Raw genomic sequence first — 18,261 nt, 5'->3', positions numbered from 1 at the left:
TTAGCTTTCATTTATTTCCTTAATTTCTTTCTGGTTTCAATTTTTTACATTTGTTTTACTCCAATCTCCCGCACCGCCAATTCTTTCCTGAATTTAAAACATGGAAGTGGCTTGTGGAGGCAAGTCCAGAGGTTTCTTGTAGAAGTCAATTATTTTCCAGGAGTCTTGGGACATAAAGGTCTTTGATGAAGGGATAAGTTTCTCTCCTTTTGTCACACCATAAAGGCAATAATGGGGTGGGGGGACACTTTTGTGTGTTCTTGTGCAAATCTAAAATCTATTCTAAACTTTGCACTGAACCTCTAGCAGCTAGCAATGCATGTAGTATACACAAGCATTTTTAAAAAGACATTTGCATGCAACATGGTCTTGCTAAACCCTTTAAGCATTTATAAAATCAAGTTGAACACACAAAGCAATGGGTTAGTAGCAACATGAAGCGAGATCTAATAGTACACATACCTGAATAGCAGGGGCAATCTACATGAAAGCAGAGAGGCCTCTATAGCATGCCTTCTGAACATATGACCTAAAGGATTGATTTTGCTCACTGTATGAAATGCATATATTTTAGTGTTTCCATAATTGGAGCTTTAAAGTTAATGAAGCTGAAAGAGATACGATTTCCTATGATTTCCACCAGGATGCCCATTAATCATTTCTATTAACCACTAGATCATGGAAGGATTATTTGGATGGGGGGAGGACATACATGCCTCTATGGAGTGAACAGATGCTATATTTTACTGATTTGAGTCTTTTAGACAGAAAATAAAGCAGTATATAAATAATAATAAAATTACTAATAATAATTGTTAGATATTGATATTTTAATAATCTTAAAAGAAAGGCACTTATCTCCACTTCTGCATGTGCTTGAGAATTTATGCAATTAGGGGCACCAGACACATTAACAACTCAGAAATTGAATCTGGCATTTATTTATTTATTTATTTCCAGAATTTATACCCCGCCCTTCTCACCCGGGGGGACTCAGGGCGGCTTACAACAGTTGGCAACATTTAATGCCAAGAGCATAATAATAAAACAAAAACAGTACATATAATCAATTAAAACTATAAAAATACATCATTAAAATACATAATAAAAATTAAAACGTATGTAAATTAGATCCATTTGTCTAAAAACCTCATGCTTCAGCCTTCAATCGGACCATGTCGACGTTATCATATTACTCGTTAAAAGCTTGTGCACACAGCCATGTTTTCACAGCCTTTCTGAAACCCGAAGAGTTGGGGCTTGTCGGATATTTGTGGGGAGGGTGTTCCACAGCCGGGGAGCCACCACCGAGAAGGCCCTGTCCCTCGTTCCCACCAGCCGCGCCTGCGAGGCAGGTGGGACCGAGAGCAGGGCCTCTGCAGATGATCTTAGGGATCTAGCTGGCTCATATGAGGAGATACGTTCGGATAAGTAAATTGGGCCAGAACCGTTTAGGGCTTTATAGGTCAAGACCAGCACTTTGAATTGGGCTCGGTAGCATATCGGCAGCCAGTGGAGCTGGCTTAGAAGGGGGGTGGTACACTCCCTGTATGCCGCCCCAGTTATTAATCTGGCTGCCGCCCGTTGTACTATTGGAGCTTCCAGGCCATCTTCAAAGGCAACCCCACGTAGAGAGCGTTGCAGTAGTCCAAACGAGCTGTAACCAGAGCGTAGACCACCGTGGCCAAGTCAGACCTCCCAAGGAACGGGCGCAGCTGGCGCACAAGTCTCAGTTGCGCGAATGCTCCCCTGGCCACCTCCGAGACCTGGGGCTCCAGGCTCAGCGATGAGTCCAGGAGAACCCCCAGACTGCGAACCTGTGTCCTCAGGGGGAGTGCGACCCCGTCCAACACAAGCTGTAACCCTATTCCCTGTTCAGCCTTACGACTGACAAGGAGGACCTCTGTCTTGTCTGGATTCAATTTCAATTTGTTGGCCCTCATCCAGTCCGTCACAGTGGCCAGACACCGGTTCAGGACCTGAACAGCCTCCTTAGTGACAGGTGGGAAGGAGTGACAGAGCTGGACATCATCTGCGTACAGATGACACCGAACCCCGAAACTCCGGATGATCTCTCCCAGCGGCTTCATGTATATGTTGAACAACATGGGGGACAGTACTGACCCCTGCATACCAAACAGGTATCCTACCACAGTTTATACCTTGTTAACAAGTAGGTAGTAGTTGTGTGTATTTGTTCCTGTTTACAAATAGTTTCATATAATTGGTGTATGTTTCCATTGCTCTTTGGAAATAAATGGGCTTTGAATGTGAATTTTCCAACTTAAAATGTTCCAAGGGGAGTATCCTTGTTGCAAAATTCGTAACATGTTTTAAAAGCAAAAATTTTGTAAGTTTACGCTGTGATTTTCCACCCGTTTCCTCTGCATTCGTTAGAGTATCTACTCAAAGCTAACCACTAGCCACTTTTGTCTGACACATAGTTATATGCTGAATTAACATTTAATTCTCATTGAAATTACCCACTGACTGCTCAAGAATCAACACAATATGTTTTATTCTGCCTGGTTTCCTCACTTTTTATACCTGCTCAGGAACCTGTGTTTTTTCACCAAGGATCAGGCTGCAGCAAAGAAGGGAAATAATATTTTAGCCTACAGTAATAGAACTATACTCAACCAATGTTTGTTTCTTCTTTTCAGAAGTCCAGGATACAAGCTGAGCCCAACACATTATCCAGCAGAATGTCCAGATGGATATTACATTCCAATCAGTATCTCATCATGCAGTCTGCCATCGTCACTTTAGCACCTTAGGGCACAATGAATGCCAACTTAAGCAACACAAGGAAAAAGAAACAGCTGGTGAGAGGTTGTGGAAAGAATCTATCTTCAGTCCTCTATATCTGTGATTATTGGATGTATGGGAGGTGCATTTTCCTCCAATGTATCAGTGAGACATTTATGCCCAGTGGTTATAATTGTTTCCTTTCTGGAAACTCTCTGTGGATCATCATTTTGAGTAGCATCACTCTAAGTCAGAAATGGGAATCATGAGACCTCCTCTGGGAACTGCAACTCAACAGTGAAAACTGCAAGGACATATCACACACAGAATAAAGAATAAGACAAATGCTCAAAACACAATTTGTAGTGACTCCAATTACTGTGTTTGGAGGGGAGGAGTAAACTAGTCTGATTTTCAGTTATATATTACAGTATCTGATAGATGTATTATACAATTCGTTCTTCATGACTGAATATGCTTCATATATAATCAATAACTGACTTTTCTGTAATGCTTTAGACTCATTTATTTTCTGCTTTGCATAGAAAACAAGAAGCAGTTGGAGCTGTTAGAAACACAGAGGAAAAGTAAAGTTGTTTATAAAATGGAAACAAGTGCCCAATGTAGAGGCACAAAGGTGCATTTGATATCTAATCATATGGGTCTTAGTGTTTTATGGATGTACTCTGAATTGTTTTTAATACTAATGATATTTAATACTGTTTTAATATTTATATATGTTAAACTACATTGTAATGCTGTTAATGTTAGCCGCTTTGGGGCTCCTTATGGAGAGAAAAAGTCAGATATAAATAAAATAATAATAATATGTAGTACATGCATTTTTGTTCAGTTTCCATTTGTAAGCTGCAGCAGCCATTTTCTGAGGCAATGGGAAGTGTAAAAATACATTACATGTGAACATGTGACTGCCATTCAACATTAATTGAATGCTTTACTTTTCTTCAGTGTGACTTATTTTTCAAAAAAGCGAATTATTAACCCATGCTTATATAATCCAACAGAAGGAAAAAGGAATGGAAAGAAAGTATTCTGGTGAACATGAAGGCTCTAGTCTAATGTATACAGGGTTGGAACTAATTCACTAAAAATCAATGGAACCTACTTTCACACAAACATCTGAAGGATCAAGTTGCATTATGCTTTTCCCCCTCATCAAAATTATATTGGCAAGTTCTCCACTAAGTATTACCCAGGAAGGTAACTATATTGATTTTAGGGTGAATCTATATGTGCCAATTTATCTGAAGCTGGTCTGGAGTAGAATATTTCGGCCCAGCCCCAGGGTCAAATGCACTACCTGTCTCTTTCTTACAGTGGCAGCAGGATGGATTCCAAACCATCCAGTGGGGCTAAAATTGGTTTGGCCCCACTGGGTGGTCACCTTACTTTGACAGTCCCCATTGCCACTGCTGGATTTCCATTAAACCCTAGGAGAGCTTCTGGCTGTCCTAGCAATCCCACCTCCTTTTCCCTGGTTGCTTGGACACCTTTGGTGAAGTCAGCAAAGACGGTCGCGGACAGCCAAGAGCTCTCCAGAGCAGCATGGCCAAAAAGGCCCAATCTAATCCCAGAGCATTCCCTGATTTATAATGTAAAGCCACCAGCTTTACTCCATGTTACAGACTAGAAGTCTGGATGTCCAAGTTCAACTTCTGGTCAAAATCGGGGTTTGAAGACGATGTAGACAAGCTGGAAGAGATTAGCACTGGGCAAGCTGTGCTTAATATACAATCAGTAACTATATTTTAGTTTTGCATTTCTGCAAGCCATACCGATCTTTAGATGGAGTCAGCTAACTAAATATATTAGGATGACTGGCTCCATCATTTAGTATAAGACAACAACTGATGTACTGTATATTAAAACACGTATGCATGATCTCTAATATACTAGAACAGAAAGTATACCCATCATATTTACATTCATCATTATTGTAATCACATGTATCAAATTAAAAAATATCAAAAATGTTCACACAAGAGTGAAGCTTATGTTGTTTTCTTTTGGTTAGGTGAGGATAGGTAGGAGGTCATCTACTTTTTCTTTTTCTGCTTTTTTTTGTTTTATTGGCATTTTTTTGTGTTTTTACTCTATGTATCTTTTCTTGATTCACTTATTTGATTTTTAATGTAGCTTTAAAAACTTTTTTGATGGAGTTAAAACCAAAAAGAAAAGAAAAGAATGTTCACACAAGGGATTTTCACAGCTAATTTTCCCACATTTGTATCCAGCTTAAAAAAAAGCTAGAACTTAATTTCTCTTATATAAAAGGTGAGATCCTCACTTGTGACAGACGTGTAATTTCAAACTTTAAACAACCTTTAAAATGCAAAGCCCTCATTTGATATGCTAATCATAGGCACACTTAAACAAATAAACAGAAAAATACGTAGCGATATTCAAAGTTTTCAAACTCTGTTTAACCCATTATTTCTGAGGGACTCACTTTTTTCTTGTCTTGTGCCTTCCTCCTTTTCTATGTCTCTTTTCTCTTCCCCCCCCCTCCCCCCCACATGCTCTCTTTCCTTGACACACAATTCTTAACACATCTTCTGTCATTGTTGAAGCAAACACTGTGGATGTAGCATACCTGCATTTTGGTATGGGTTTTTACAAGCCCCCTCCCATGAAATTTTTGCACACATACTAGTAAAATGTGGGCCAAACAATGCTGCTATAAGGTGAATTTGTAATTGGTTTACTACTTGAGCCCAAAGGGTACTCACCAAAGACTCCTCTTCATCCTGGGCAGCAGTGATTAGTGGGATGCCACATGATTCTGTCCTGGAATCAATGCTGTCAAAAATGTCTATAAATGATTTGGAGGGATGAATAGATGGCACGCTTAATCTGCATTTTAACTCTGCGTACCTTGTATTTTAATAGTGTTTCATCTCTTTTTCTAATGATATTGTAGCATGCCTCAAGTTGCAAAGAGAGGTAGGTAATAAATGTACTGTATTATTATCATCATCATTGTCATCATCACTGTAGTGGTGGCAGGACTAATAACTTGAAGATTGGGTTGCTGACCTGAAGGTTGCTGATTCAAATCCAACCCAGGGAGAACGTGGATGAGCTCCCTCTGTCAGCTCCAGCTCTCCATGTGGGGACATGAGAGAAGTCTCCCACAAGGATGTTAAAAATGTCAAAACATCCAGGCCTCCTCTGGGCAATGTCCGCACAGACGGTCAATTCTCTCACACCAGAAACAACTTGCAGTTTCTTAAGTTGCTCCTGACACGAAAAAAACCTAACAAATTAGATTTCAACAAGGAAAAATATAAGGAATCTTAGTCGACAACTGGATATGTGCCAGCAGTGCGATGCAGGAGTAAAACCACCTCTCGATTCTTTTTTAGGCAGACTTGTAATACTTGGCATCACAATTCAAGAAAGATATTGAAAAGCTAGAACATGTCCAGTGAACGAGGCCAAAATGGTCAAAGGTCTGGAAACTATGCTTTATGTAGAGCAGCTCAAGGAGCTGGGTACATTTAGCTTGGAGAAGTGAATGGATACCCATCTGTTGGGAATCGTTTGGCTGACTATTCCTTCTTAGCAGAGGGTTGGACTGGATTGGATAGCCCTTGTGGTCTCTTCCAATTTTATGATTCAATTTTGAGTGTCCAAAAATCTGCTGAATTGCAAAGGAATACCTCTCACACTAACTCAAATCTGACTTTTATACAAGTTTACCTAAAATGGAAGCTTTAAACATTGAAACACTAAATGCTGTGTGGAAAGAGATAGTGCAACTACTGTACATTTTCTTGAGGAATACACTATTATTCTGTCTCAATATAAAACTTTTGAATATTAAAATTTAAGCCTCTCTTTTCCTTCTCTCTGGTTGAGGCATTCTAGTTTTACCAATCCTTCCCGCAACCATTTTGTTAAAGAAGGCCTCTCAACTCATTTCAGGCCCCTTCCACACAGCTGAATAAAATCCCACATTATCTGCTTTGAACTGGAATATATGGCAATGTGGACTCAGACAACCCAGTTCAAAGCAGATATTGTGGGATTTTCTGCCCTGATATTCTGGGTTATATGGCTGTGTGGAAGGGTCCTTAGAGGGCACTACACACTATGGTGTTACAGTGCTAGGATTCCATATTTACTGCAGTGACAACATCCCATGAAATCCTGGGGTTTATGGTTTGGTGGAAGATATTTATAAGTCTCAGCTTGAGAGCCCTATTTCCTCGCCAGACTGCAGAAGCCAGAATTAACTAGGATGTATCCAGGGCAATTAAAATGGAATCATAGTGCTATAGGCGTTTTTACATGAAAGATGCCTAGAGACTTAAGAGAGTTGGGAGAAATCTGCAAAAACTTATGTGAGAGTAAGAAAATGCAAGTATTGGATGCAACCTAAGAAGAAGTTGTGGAACACCTCATGAAAAAACTTCTAATGCTTGGCTAAAACTTCATCAGAGGAAGAAGCATCTTCTTTCCGCCGTCCTTCTGCCATCAAAAAGTAGATGATATTTCAACAAACTACCTCAATCCGTCCTTCTGCCATCAAAAAGTAGATGATATTTCAACAAACTACCTCAATCCTTCCATCCATATGACCTGTCATTGGTATTGCTGCTATGTGCCTTCATGTTAAGTCCAATTAACAGCAATCCTCTCCTGGGATTTTCTTGGCAAGAAATCTGCCATTGCTTTCCTCTGAGGCTAAGAGAGAGTGTCTAAGGTAATCTGGTGGCTTTCCACAGTTGAGAAAGGATTAGAGACCCTGGGTGGTCTCTAATCCTTTCTTGACTGTGGAAACCCACCAGTCAATCTACACCATGCTGGCCCTCAAAACTATTCAGAGGAAGTTTTCATGGCTTTCCTTTAAGGATGAAATAGTGTGGCTGACCAGAGATCATTAGCAGGGCTTTCAAACCCTGATCTTCTGTGGTCCTAGCACAACATTGAAGCACTGAGTTTTATCAAATTCATTACATTTTAAAAAGGGCAATCTTACCATTTCTCCCTCCTCCCCCCATGTCCTTTATCCCTTGTGTGTCACATCTTACATTTTAAACTGTAGCCCTGGAAGCAGTGACTGTCATATTTCCTATCTTTTAAGCTGCTCTGGGAGCCTTTTTGGCTAAAGGGCAGGATATAAATATTTTAAACCAATTTTAAAACCCCATAGAATATATTCTTCACAGATCTTCTCCATTATTTCTAGTACCAAGGAGCTCTATATGCATTGTGAGTTTAGAAAGTGTCCTGTTTTTCATACCTTATATATACGTATGTTTGTGTGTGTGTGTGTGTGTAACTATTTATAATCCACATTCATAAATACTCAAAAGAAATGACATGTTTTAGTGAACCTATTACCATAGCCAAAAGAAAATGCATGTTAAACAAAATAGCTATTGGGTAAATAGGCAACAATCCTCTTGGTTATTTATGATGGCATGGAATCTATATTAAGGTAAGTACTTTTTTATGAATTATGCAAGGAAGTATCTGTGTTATTTATTTCATTTATTTACTTTATTTTATTTATTGGCTTTATTTATACCCTGCCTTTCTCCCTGTGGGGACTCAAGGCAGCAAATAATCCTACACCTTAGTCATAGTTTTAAAAAGCGCAGTACAAAAAATAAAAATCAATTAAACAATACAGTACAGTCTGGATTAAGGTAAAACATATTAAATATAATAAATACACTTAAATTAGCCTTTAAAACTCACAATCCCCGCTCTCTACCCGAGAATACCACACTTCCCCAGCACCAGGCCCTTATTTGTTCTCCTCCAAATGCTGACTGCAGAAGGCCAGCCTGGATGGGGCCCTCCTGGTCCCTCTTGGGAGGATATTCACAGTCTGGGAGCAGCCACCGAAAAGGCCCTCTCCCATGTTCTCATCAAGTGCTCTTGAGCATTAGAACAGCCAAAAGCCACTAGGCACAGCTGTTTCTCTCCAGGCACTGACTGGCTAAGTGCCATCTGGCTCTCATTGTACAGCTGTGGAAAGAGGAGCAGCCTTTATCATCCACATCAGTCATTGATTTAGGAAACTGATGTACGTGTCCACTAGCCAGAAGCCTAAAAAAACATGCTCACATACAGTTTTAGATTCACTTCCTGCACTAATCAGAAAGAATTTTATTCTGACTGATAATATAATAATACTTATTCTAACTGATATTGTCTACTTTAGTCCACTGGGTCAAACAAATTGCTGTCTTCTTCAGTGATTGAGCATTATCCCAACAAAGTCACTCCTCCCACACTATCTTCTCAGAAATCCAATGTGATACAGTAGCTTGAGTATTTGGACCACGACGCAGAAGAACATGGTTCAAATTCCACTTTGCCATAAAAACAAACTCTGAGCAAGTCACACTCTCAGTCCCAGAGAGTCACCAAAACTCAGAAACAACTTGAAGGCACACAACAACAAATACTATTTATTCATTTATTAACCATATTTATACCCCATCCTCTCTCACCCCAAAGGGGACTCGAAGCAGTTTATGCCTGTTTATGCGACAACTCAATGACGCATAAACAGACATAAAATAAAATAAACAAATACATTAAAAATGAAAACGTTTTTTTTTTAAAAATCTAACAATAAAACCCATTGTTAAAAACTACACAATCCAAAATCATGGTCCAGGAGCTATTCCTATTTACTCACATGAGCCACTTTTACCATGTGAAAACAGATTTTAAAGAATAGAGAAAGTACCTATGAATTTATAAATATTTACTTTATTAAGCCCTGCTGGAAGGAATGGGGCAGAAAGAGAAAATCATGGTATGCCCCAATTTGCACTAAACATTCTGGACTTTAATCACTAAAATGAATGTGGGGTGGGCGAGACATTAATCTCTTTGCACTGTTCCTTTATCCTAGCAATGGGTCAAAGAGCAGACGTTTTCCAGCTCTTTAAATCCTCCTTCTCCAGCTTTATTCCAGTTTTCATACACATTTAATGTGAATTCATATTCACCAAAGATATCTGTTGCATCTTCGGTTTTTCAGCTCCATCAACCCATCATACCAAAAAAAATCCTCTTCTTTTTCTATCATTATGCAAACCCCATCACGCTTGACACTATCCATTTTTGTTCATTGAAATAATTCCTTGTTTTAAAGGACACCCAACTCACAATCTGGGTGAGACAGAACAGGAAATACCGTTTGTTTATACAAGCAAAAGGGTAAATATGGCCAACATCTTGAAGCATGTTGCACAAGGACAAGGAAATGTTAAGGTTAATAGAAACATATTTGTGCAAACACATCCCTGGAACTCCTGCTAATGCTATTCTTAACTGATTCATCAGCCTTTGCACAGCTGACAGTTTCAGAATAAGGGGAGAACACATTTCCTTTTGAATTACTTGAGATCCAGCAAATCTTTGCAGCAGAAGCAGATAATTTTACCCTGTGCTTCTTATAAAACATGTGGGCATCTAGTCAATGTGCCATTTTTGCTCCCTGAGAAGATAGTAAGAGAAGTTGATTTCTCTTCGCTGCTCCCAATGAGAATGCCTCTGATTTCATCTCTCTGCCACAGAGACTGAATTTCATGAGCCACCAAATAAATAATATGAGACAGTTTTGAGGTGTCTGTTGCTCTCTGTCCTTTTCTTCCAAGGACTGAAGAGGAGAAAGAATGCTCAAATAAGAGATTCTTCAAAATAAAACACTGTCTATTTCTACATATAATACTACTTCCTTCTTTGCTATAAAACAATTGCTATAAAACAATAATTAAGAAAATAAAACCTGGGCATAGATTTTAAAAAATAATCAACAACATAGATCTTTTCCCAAGGATATAGGACAGAACAAAAAAGGCAATACTTAGGAAGTAATTCTACAATTAGATATGAACTATACATTTACTTATTTTCTCACAGTTTGTTCATCTTACATGAGACTCTAGTCATCAGTCACATTGCCTTCCTGCTATGACTTACCTGAATACCTATTATATACAGGGTGTTCCAAAATTCAAAATGGGGTCTGATTGAACACCACTTACAATATTTTATTTTTAACACATAATGTAAATGTATTTCCTATGTATATTGTGTATGATGCTACAATGTTGTTCTTAAGCACTGAAACCCCTTAGTGACTTTTGGCCCACCCTATATCTGAATAGTCAGGTAGAAAGATAAAATAATACTTGAAATACTTTTTTAACCTGTTTCACTTATATTCTTCCACTGAAAAAGGAGTGTTACACCATCAGTCATATTTTAAAATCAATTTGAATAGAATTCTGGTATGTATTTGTTGGTACACAGTTTTATTCTGCCCACTTCATACTAATCTCTGCAGCCTAAAACTAAACTTCGCTTCCTACTAGTGTAGGAAGCAAGTAAGTAAAACTTTTATTTCTATCTCACCCTATCTCCCCAATGGGACTCAGGGCGGCTCACAACATAAAAGGTAAACATTCGATACCTTTTTAAAAAACAAAAATGAGTTAAACAAATTCAAACAGACAATACAACACATTCAACGATCATACAAATCATATGAAATGCAATAATAAGTTAAAACAATATCAATAAAACGAGGGCTCAAAAGGGATGCAAATAGAAGCAAAGGTTGCCTGCTTTGGTCTGGCCCATTAGAATGATAGCAGGGATGCGCATCAAACATTTTTGCTTGAAATCAGACCTACTCTCAGCCCCTGCCTCCTCTTTCTTGGTGAACCTATTCATAGCCCAGTCTGAGACCTGATGGTGGCTATGGATCCTATCCAGCAAGGTGGGAATCGCTTCACCCCTACTGACCACACAAGGCATAACCAACATTGCCCCAATCTCATTGTTGTGACAGGTTGTTGGCACACAAAATACCCCATGAAAACAGCAGTGCAGAACTCCAGCAATCTGAACAAGAGCAGCATGACAGAGAGCTCAGAAATACACCTTTGTCCTCCTCTTCCTTGCCAGCTCCTGCTGGGAAGCAGCGACCACAGGAACGAGACATGTGTTCCAGTGCTCCTTCTTTCCCCCTTCATCGCCTCTCTGCTGGCACCAGTCATTTGCCTCCTCGTGGAAGCCTGGAAACTGCTGATAGGCCAAGCCTTTCCTCATCTTCCTCCACTCCTTTCCACTCCCCCCTCCCCCCACACACACCCATTTACAGAGGTTACATTACATAACATGTAACACATAATGATATAGCGGGCCTGATCTATTTGGGGGCTTAAAAAGAGATATAGGGCCTTGTCTTTATTTGTTTTTTTAGAGGTGCCCATAAGTATACTACTACCAAAAACATTCTCCTCCATTCCTTCCTTTTCTCTCTTAGACACACACTTGCCTCACTTCCACAATTTGTTCTTTAACTCATGAATCTTAGAGCTGGATATTTCCAATCCCATTCTCCTCACTATACATAAACCAGGATAGGTAATTAATTTCACCCAAAGGCAGGTATTCCGCACTCATTATTGGAAAGTAATTGTATTTACAAGGTATTGGAAATCAGAAGAAATCCCAACAAGTAAAGAGTGGCAAAATGGTAGAGATCATGAAAATGGATAAATTAACACAAGAACTATCATATAGTCAGAACAAAATCAGAAAAGAAACTGTCACATCTGATAAATTATATAAAACAAGAAAAGATTAAAATCTTAATATAAACAAGAATAAACCAAAAAGAAAACACGGTCCCTTGGATTAGATGAAAATAAAAACAACAAATCGTAATTAAGACAACTTTCAAACCAGGGCCACGAGGAAGAGGAAGGAAGATTTCGGAAAACACCTTTTACCCCCTTTCCCACATTAACACCCCCCCCCCCCCAAATAGCCCTTACCTATACCCCACTAGCCTTTCCTCATGCTTTTAGCCTTTTATTTTTAACCATTTTCATTTTGGAAATCAATAAAAAATTAATTTTTTTAAAAGGAAAGTAATTACAGTAGAGTCTCACTTATCTAATCTAAACGGGCCAGCAGAAGCTTGGATAAGCGAATATCTTGGATAATAAGGAGAGATTAAGGAGAAAGACTATTAAACATCAAATTAGGTTATGATTTTACAAATTAAGCACCAAAACATTATGTTATACTACAAATTTGACATAAAAAGTAGTTCAATACGCAGTAATGTTATGTTGTAATTACTGTATTTACGAATTTAGCACCAAAATATCACGATATATTGAAAACATTGACTACAAAAATAGCTTGGATAATCCAGAAGCTTGGATAAGTGAGGCTTGGATAAGTGAGACTCTACTATATTGAAAAAAGAAAAGAGAGTGAGGGTCAAAATTGGGAAGGTGCTGGACACATCCAATGACAGGTAAACCAAGTCAATGTGGAATTTGAGAAGAGGTTGGGAGCAGGACAGAGACTTGCAGAAGACACCTCAGCTCCAAGCACAACATGAGAGAGAACCAGGATGAGGCAAAGGAGAAAGAGAGGAATATAGCAGAAAGTGAAAACTGGACTGAAGGCAAAGAGGGTGGGAGAGACTTTAAAAATTATAAAGAGATAAAAATTATAAAACGTAAGTACAAAAAGAACCTTGAATTTCATACATAGGATGTGACAGGAAGCCAGTGCAGAGATTTAAAGAGAGCAGTAATATGATCCTAGTGAAACAAGAGAAAGATTTGTTCAGAGAGGCGTTGTGAAGTGGAGAAAGAAGAAACAGCAAGAGCCATAAAGAGGCTGCAGAGGAAGAGATGCGAACCACTAGAGAACAGACCACATTTTAGGGTGCAGTAAAGAAGAGAGGTCGTTGCTTCCAAATGCTGAAAAGACACAAAAGCATTTGGCTACCACTGATTTTTATTTTTAAAGGAAGCACAGAAATTAATCAAACATAATTCCCGTGTGCCTTTAGCTAAGAGAGATGACTGCAATTCTGACAAAAAAACAAAGAAAGGAGCACTAGGCAAGCAGAAACATTTGAGATGGGTTTATACACACAAGAAGCTGTAGGATGCAACAACCCACAACATGGAGAGAGAAGAAAAACCCAACCTTGGGAACAAAGGGTGCAAAACCCCTTTGGGAGTGAAATTTGGAAGTGATGGCCATTCAGGATATATATCTCTTGTCAAGTTCCCGCATTTCCAAAGCTCTGTGACAATCACACTCAGTTCAGAAAGCATCTTTCTGTTTTGTGTCTGTTGTACAAACATTTTTAGATGTGGTCTAAACTCAAACAGGGGCCTGAAGGTTTGCCACATTGACCCAATGGGTTTCAAAAGTCCTGACTAAATGTAATGTTTGGCACCGGAAGGAGAGATGTGGGAACACACGCAGGCAAAGAGTTCCTCCACCCTCTTCTTAAAATTCAGGTGAACTCTTGTCACACACATTTCCAGTTTTAGAAAAATGACCTACTTAGGTTTTGATAACCCGTTCCTGATACAGCAAAGGAAATCCTTTTTCTTCATGTTTTGACAGATGTAACGAGTACCTCTAAAGCACACATGGGTAAACTTGAGTCCTGCAGGTGTCTTGGACTTCAGCTCCCACCATTCCTAACAGCCTCGGGCCCTTTCCTTTCCCCCCTCAGCCGCTTAAGCGTCTCCTTCTCCTTCTTCTCCTCACTTAAGCGGCTGAGGAGGAAAAGGAAGGGGCCTGAGGCTTTTAGGAATGGTGGGAGCTGAAGTCCAAAACACCTGCAGGGCCAAAGTTTGCCCATGCCTGCTCTAAAACATTGTATATAAAAATACCATGAAGAATATGGCAAAATAAATCATTTATGCTCTCTCCATCCATAGATGAATGCATCCCAAGGAGAAGAAAAGTCTTAGAATCATAGAATCCTAGAGTCGGAAAAAACCACCAGGTCCGCCCAATGCAACCCCATTCTGTCAATGAGAAATCTAAGCACTCCTGACAGATGGTCATCTAGCATCTTCCCAAACAAGGGGAAATCCAAAGTAACATCTGGTAAAAGGAGGAAGAGAGTAAGGTTGTGTTTCTCTCACTGTCATGACAAATCCTTCTATATGGTGGGGAAGAAGTTTGAATCTTAAGAGGGACATCAGACCACGAGCTGCCCATGACTGTCTCTTTGAGGAAACATATGTGAGAGAAATGGAGGCAGAAGCCATCCAAATACTGAGGCTCAAATTGCCTAAGATCCATCCATACACCAAGAAGAGGTATTGAAAGTATCCAATGGAGATAGTGTCTGTGACTCTCTCGGGGTGTATCTACACCAGGCATGGGCAAACTTCGGCCTTCCAGCCTATCTGCTTTTAGGAATTGTGAGAGTTGAAATCCAAAACACCTGGAGGGCCAAAGTTTGCAAATGCCCGATCTACACTGTAGAATTAATGCAGTTTGACCCCACTTAAATAAATAACAATAATAAACTTTATTTATAGATTGTCCTACCTCCCCAAGGGAACTCAGGGTGGTTTCCAAACATATGGCAACCATTCAATACCCAAAGAAAACTATACAAAACAGTATACATCAAGACAAATCACATTAGACAATATAAACAACCTAACCATAACTTAATAAACAAAACAACAATCAACAGTATAAGACTAACAATGTGAAAGAAATAAAAATGAATTAAAATATCATAAAATACAAAAACCCAGATAAAAAACATTAAAATTATATCTGAGTTCAAACTACGGAGAGGAGGTTCCACCTGAACATCAGGAAGAACTTCCTCACTGTGAGGGCTGTTTGACAGTGGAACTCTCTCTCTGCCCCGGACTGTGGTGGAGGCTCCTTCTTTGGAGGCTTTTAAGCAGAGGCTGGATGGCCATCTGTCGGGGGTGCTTTGAATGCAATTTTCCTGCTTCTTGGCAGGGGGTTGGACTGGATGGCCCATGAGGTCTCTTCCAACCCTATGATTCTATGAGTACATGGAATCTCCATTGGGTGCGGTTCAGGAGTCCAATAGTCAGGAGCATTTCAACTGTCATGGCTCAATGATATGGAATCCTGAGAACTATAGTTTTGCAAAGTCTTTAGCCTTCTCTGTCAAATAGTGTTGGTGCATCACCAAATTACAAATCCCACGCTTCCATAAGCATCCATTCTTCAATGTAGATCAGGCATGGGCAAACTTGGGCCCTCCAGGTGTTTTGGACTTCAACTCCCACCATTCCTAACAGCCTACCGGCTGGAACAAAACACCTGGAAGGCCCAAGTTTGCCCATGCCTGGTGTAAATGCATCATGTGACTCCCTGGCAACACTTATAGTGGGACCCCCCTCTGGGTTGTTTTCACTGCGGTGGAGAAAAGGGGAGAGGCTGGGGAGAAGAGCAGGCAAAGGGTTGGGAGAAAGCCCTGATTTCTTTCTTTTCCTCTGTCCCTAAAGCCAAGCAGGAAACTCGCCCTGGCCAGCGGCTCTGCCCTCCCTCCTCCTGGCCACACCAATTGGCCGAGCCAAGGGCCAGGAGCCCGTCCCTGCCAATGCCAGTGGCCCATGGCCTTGTCCATCAAAAGGGAAATGTCAATTCGCAGCCAGACATCCCTCCATCCCTTTCCTCCCAGGTTGAGCAGGTAGCCGCTTAAGAAGGGACCAAACAGGGGGAGGGGGATCTCCATCACACGCCCCACGCCTGATGGCTGCACATCCTTGTGCAAAACCCAGACAGGCATCTCCACAGACACAGAGAGCCCAAGGCAGGCAGAGAGGGGATAGGTCACAATGTCTTATCCCAAAGACATCCCTACAATAATCACAGATTGGACCAAAATGTAATCCTAAAAGCAAACATCGCAAACGCCCCATGTATCCATGTGTTCATTATATAACTGCTAATAAAATACAGTTTCTTCTCCTTCCTAAAGGGCCCTTCTGCACAGCCCTATATTCCAGAATATCAAGGCAGAAAATCCCACATTATCTGAGTGTAAACTGAGATAACCCAGTGTGGGATTTTCTGCCTTGACATCCTGGGATATAAGGCTGTGTGGAAGGGCCCTAAGATGCTGAAGGGGGACAAGGAAGCACCACTGATTCACTTCCCTTCCTTCCTTCCTTCCTTCCTTTTTTACGTAGACATCTACTATATTTACAAATCCAGGCATCGCTTCCCAAGAAGTCTGCACAAGAACACTTCAGGGGTGGATGGATCACACACAGATATATCTAGATAGATAGAGAAAGAGATCGTGTATCTAGATGGAGAGATACAAAACACGCAATCCAGGCACCACACACCCAGCAAGGCAGCAATCACGCCGCTGTTTTCTAGGAGGGATTGCACGAAGGCATCTGCTTCCCTGGAAAGGGAGAGGCACCGAATGGACTCCTTACTATGATCCAGAGGGATGGCACACTCGGAGCCATGGGTCTGGGATGACAGCAATGCCTTTTCTTCTCTCTCTCTCTCTCTCTCTTCTCTCTCTATACATGGCATCCCTCCCTCCCCATCCTCAGGCCCCATGGCCAAGGGGTGCCTCCCAAGCGATGCCCTTTCCTTACCTTCCCCACCATCGCCTTGCACCTTCTTCTTCCTCCTCCTCCTCCTCCTCCTCCTCCTCCTCCTCTTCCTCCTCCTCGCATGGAGCCCTACACCATCACGGCTTGCGGCGTCGCAGGGAGGGAGGGAGGAGGCCAGCGAGGCGGTCCTCCGCCCGAGGAGACCGACCCACGGCGCCGCAGTCCGTCCCCGGCGGGGAGGCTCCTCTCCCGGGTTTGCCTGCCTGCCTGCCTGCCTGCTCTCAGCCTCGGCCAGCTCCCAGCCCGGCCAGCGCCTGACTCAACATTCCCAGCATTCCCGAGGAGACAGCGCGGCAATGAGTACCGATCGCCGCTAGGGGCGGCAGAGAGCTGCCTCGGGGAAAGAAGCTGCTGAGAGAGAGAGAGAGAGAGAGAGAGAGAGAGAGAGAGCAAAGCGCTCCTTCGCGCCAGGCTCCTCCCTGGATGGAGGCCCCCTCCCCACCCGAAAAAGAGGTACAGTAGAGTCTTACTTATCCAAGCCTCGCTTATTATTATTATTATTATTATTATTATTATTATTATTATTATTATTATTATTATTATTTTATTATGACACAGCAAACAAGATAGATGTGCTGGATTTCATATCACAAAATCACAAGTCAAACACTTCCCAAGTGTCTAGGACTGTGTGATGTATTTTCGGATGATGCGTGCAGATCCCAGTAGGGTGGCCTTTTGCAGTTGGCAGATTGTGATTTTGTCAATGTCTATTGTTTCCAAATGCCGGCTGAGATCTTTTGGCACGGCACCCAATGTGCCCATCACCACCGGGACCACCTGCACTGGTTTCTGCCAGAGTCTTTGAAGTTCAATCTTGAGGTCCTGATAGTGGCTGAGTTTTTCCTGTTGTTTTTCGTCAATGCGACTGTCACCTGGGATGGCAACATCAATGATCCAAACCTTTTTCTTTTCCACAACTGTGATGTCTGGTGATGTCTGGCTGTGCTGGCGGTAAGGTCCAACCAAGCCAGAGAGGCCTCAGCGGTGGAATGGAACCAAGTGCACCCAACCCATTAGCATTATGGAGAATCAAACCAAAACAAAG

At 41.1% G+C, this 18,261-nt stretch overlaps 1 protein-coding gene across 18 annotated transcripts in view; it reads right to left on the bottom strand.

Moving 5' to 3' along the window:
* Positions 1–17,500, bottom strand: part of erc2 (ELKS/RAB6-interacting/CAST family member 2) — a 698,491-nt gene extending 680,991 nt beyond the window's left edge. For 8 of the 18 annotated variants that reach the window (XM_062969888.1, XM_062969890.1, XM_062969892.1 and 5 more), the window contains exon 1: positions 17,196–17,500. The gene's annotated coding sequence lies outside the window, so the exon portion shown is untranslated. The remainder of the gene's footprint in view (positions 1–17,195) is intronic. The other 10 variants (XM_062969899.1, XM_062969897.1, XM_062969894.1 and 7 more) reach the window with 3 other exon arrangements.
* Between the last annotated feature and the right edge of the window lie 761 nt (positions 17,501–18,261).

Source organism: Anolis carolinensis, chromosome 2 (assembly GCF_035594765.1).
Source record: "Anolis carolinensis isolate JA03-04 chromosome 2, rAnoCar3.1.pri, whole genome shotgun sequence".
NCBI classification, from domain to species: domain Eukaryota; kingdom Metazoa; phylum Chordata; class Lepidosauria; order Squamata; family Dactyloidae; genus Anolis; species Anolis carolinensis.
The sequence above is the reverse complement of the archived record's forward strand: the minus strand, read 5'-3'. Positions and strand labels throughout refer to the sequence as shown.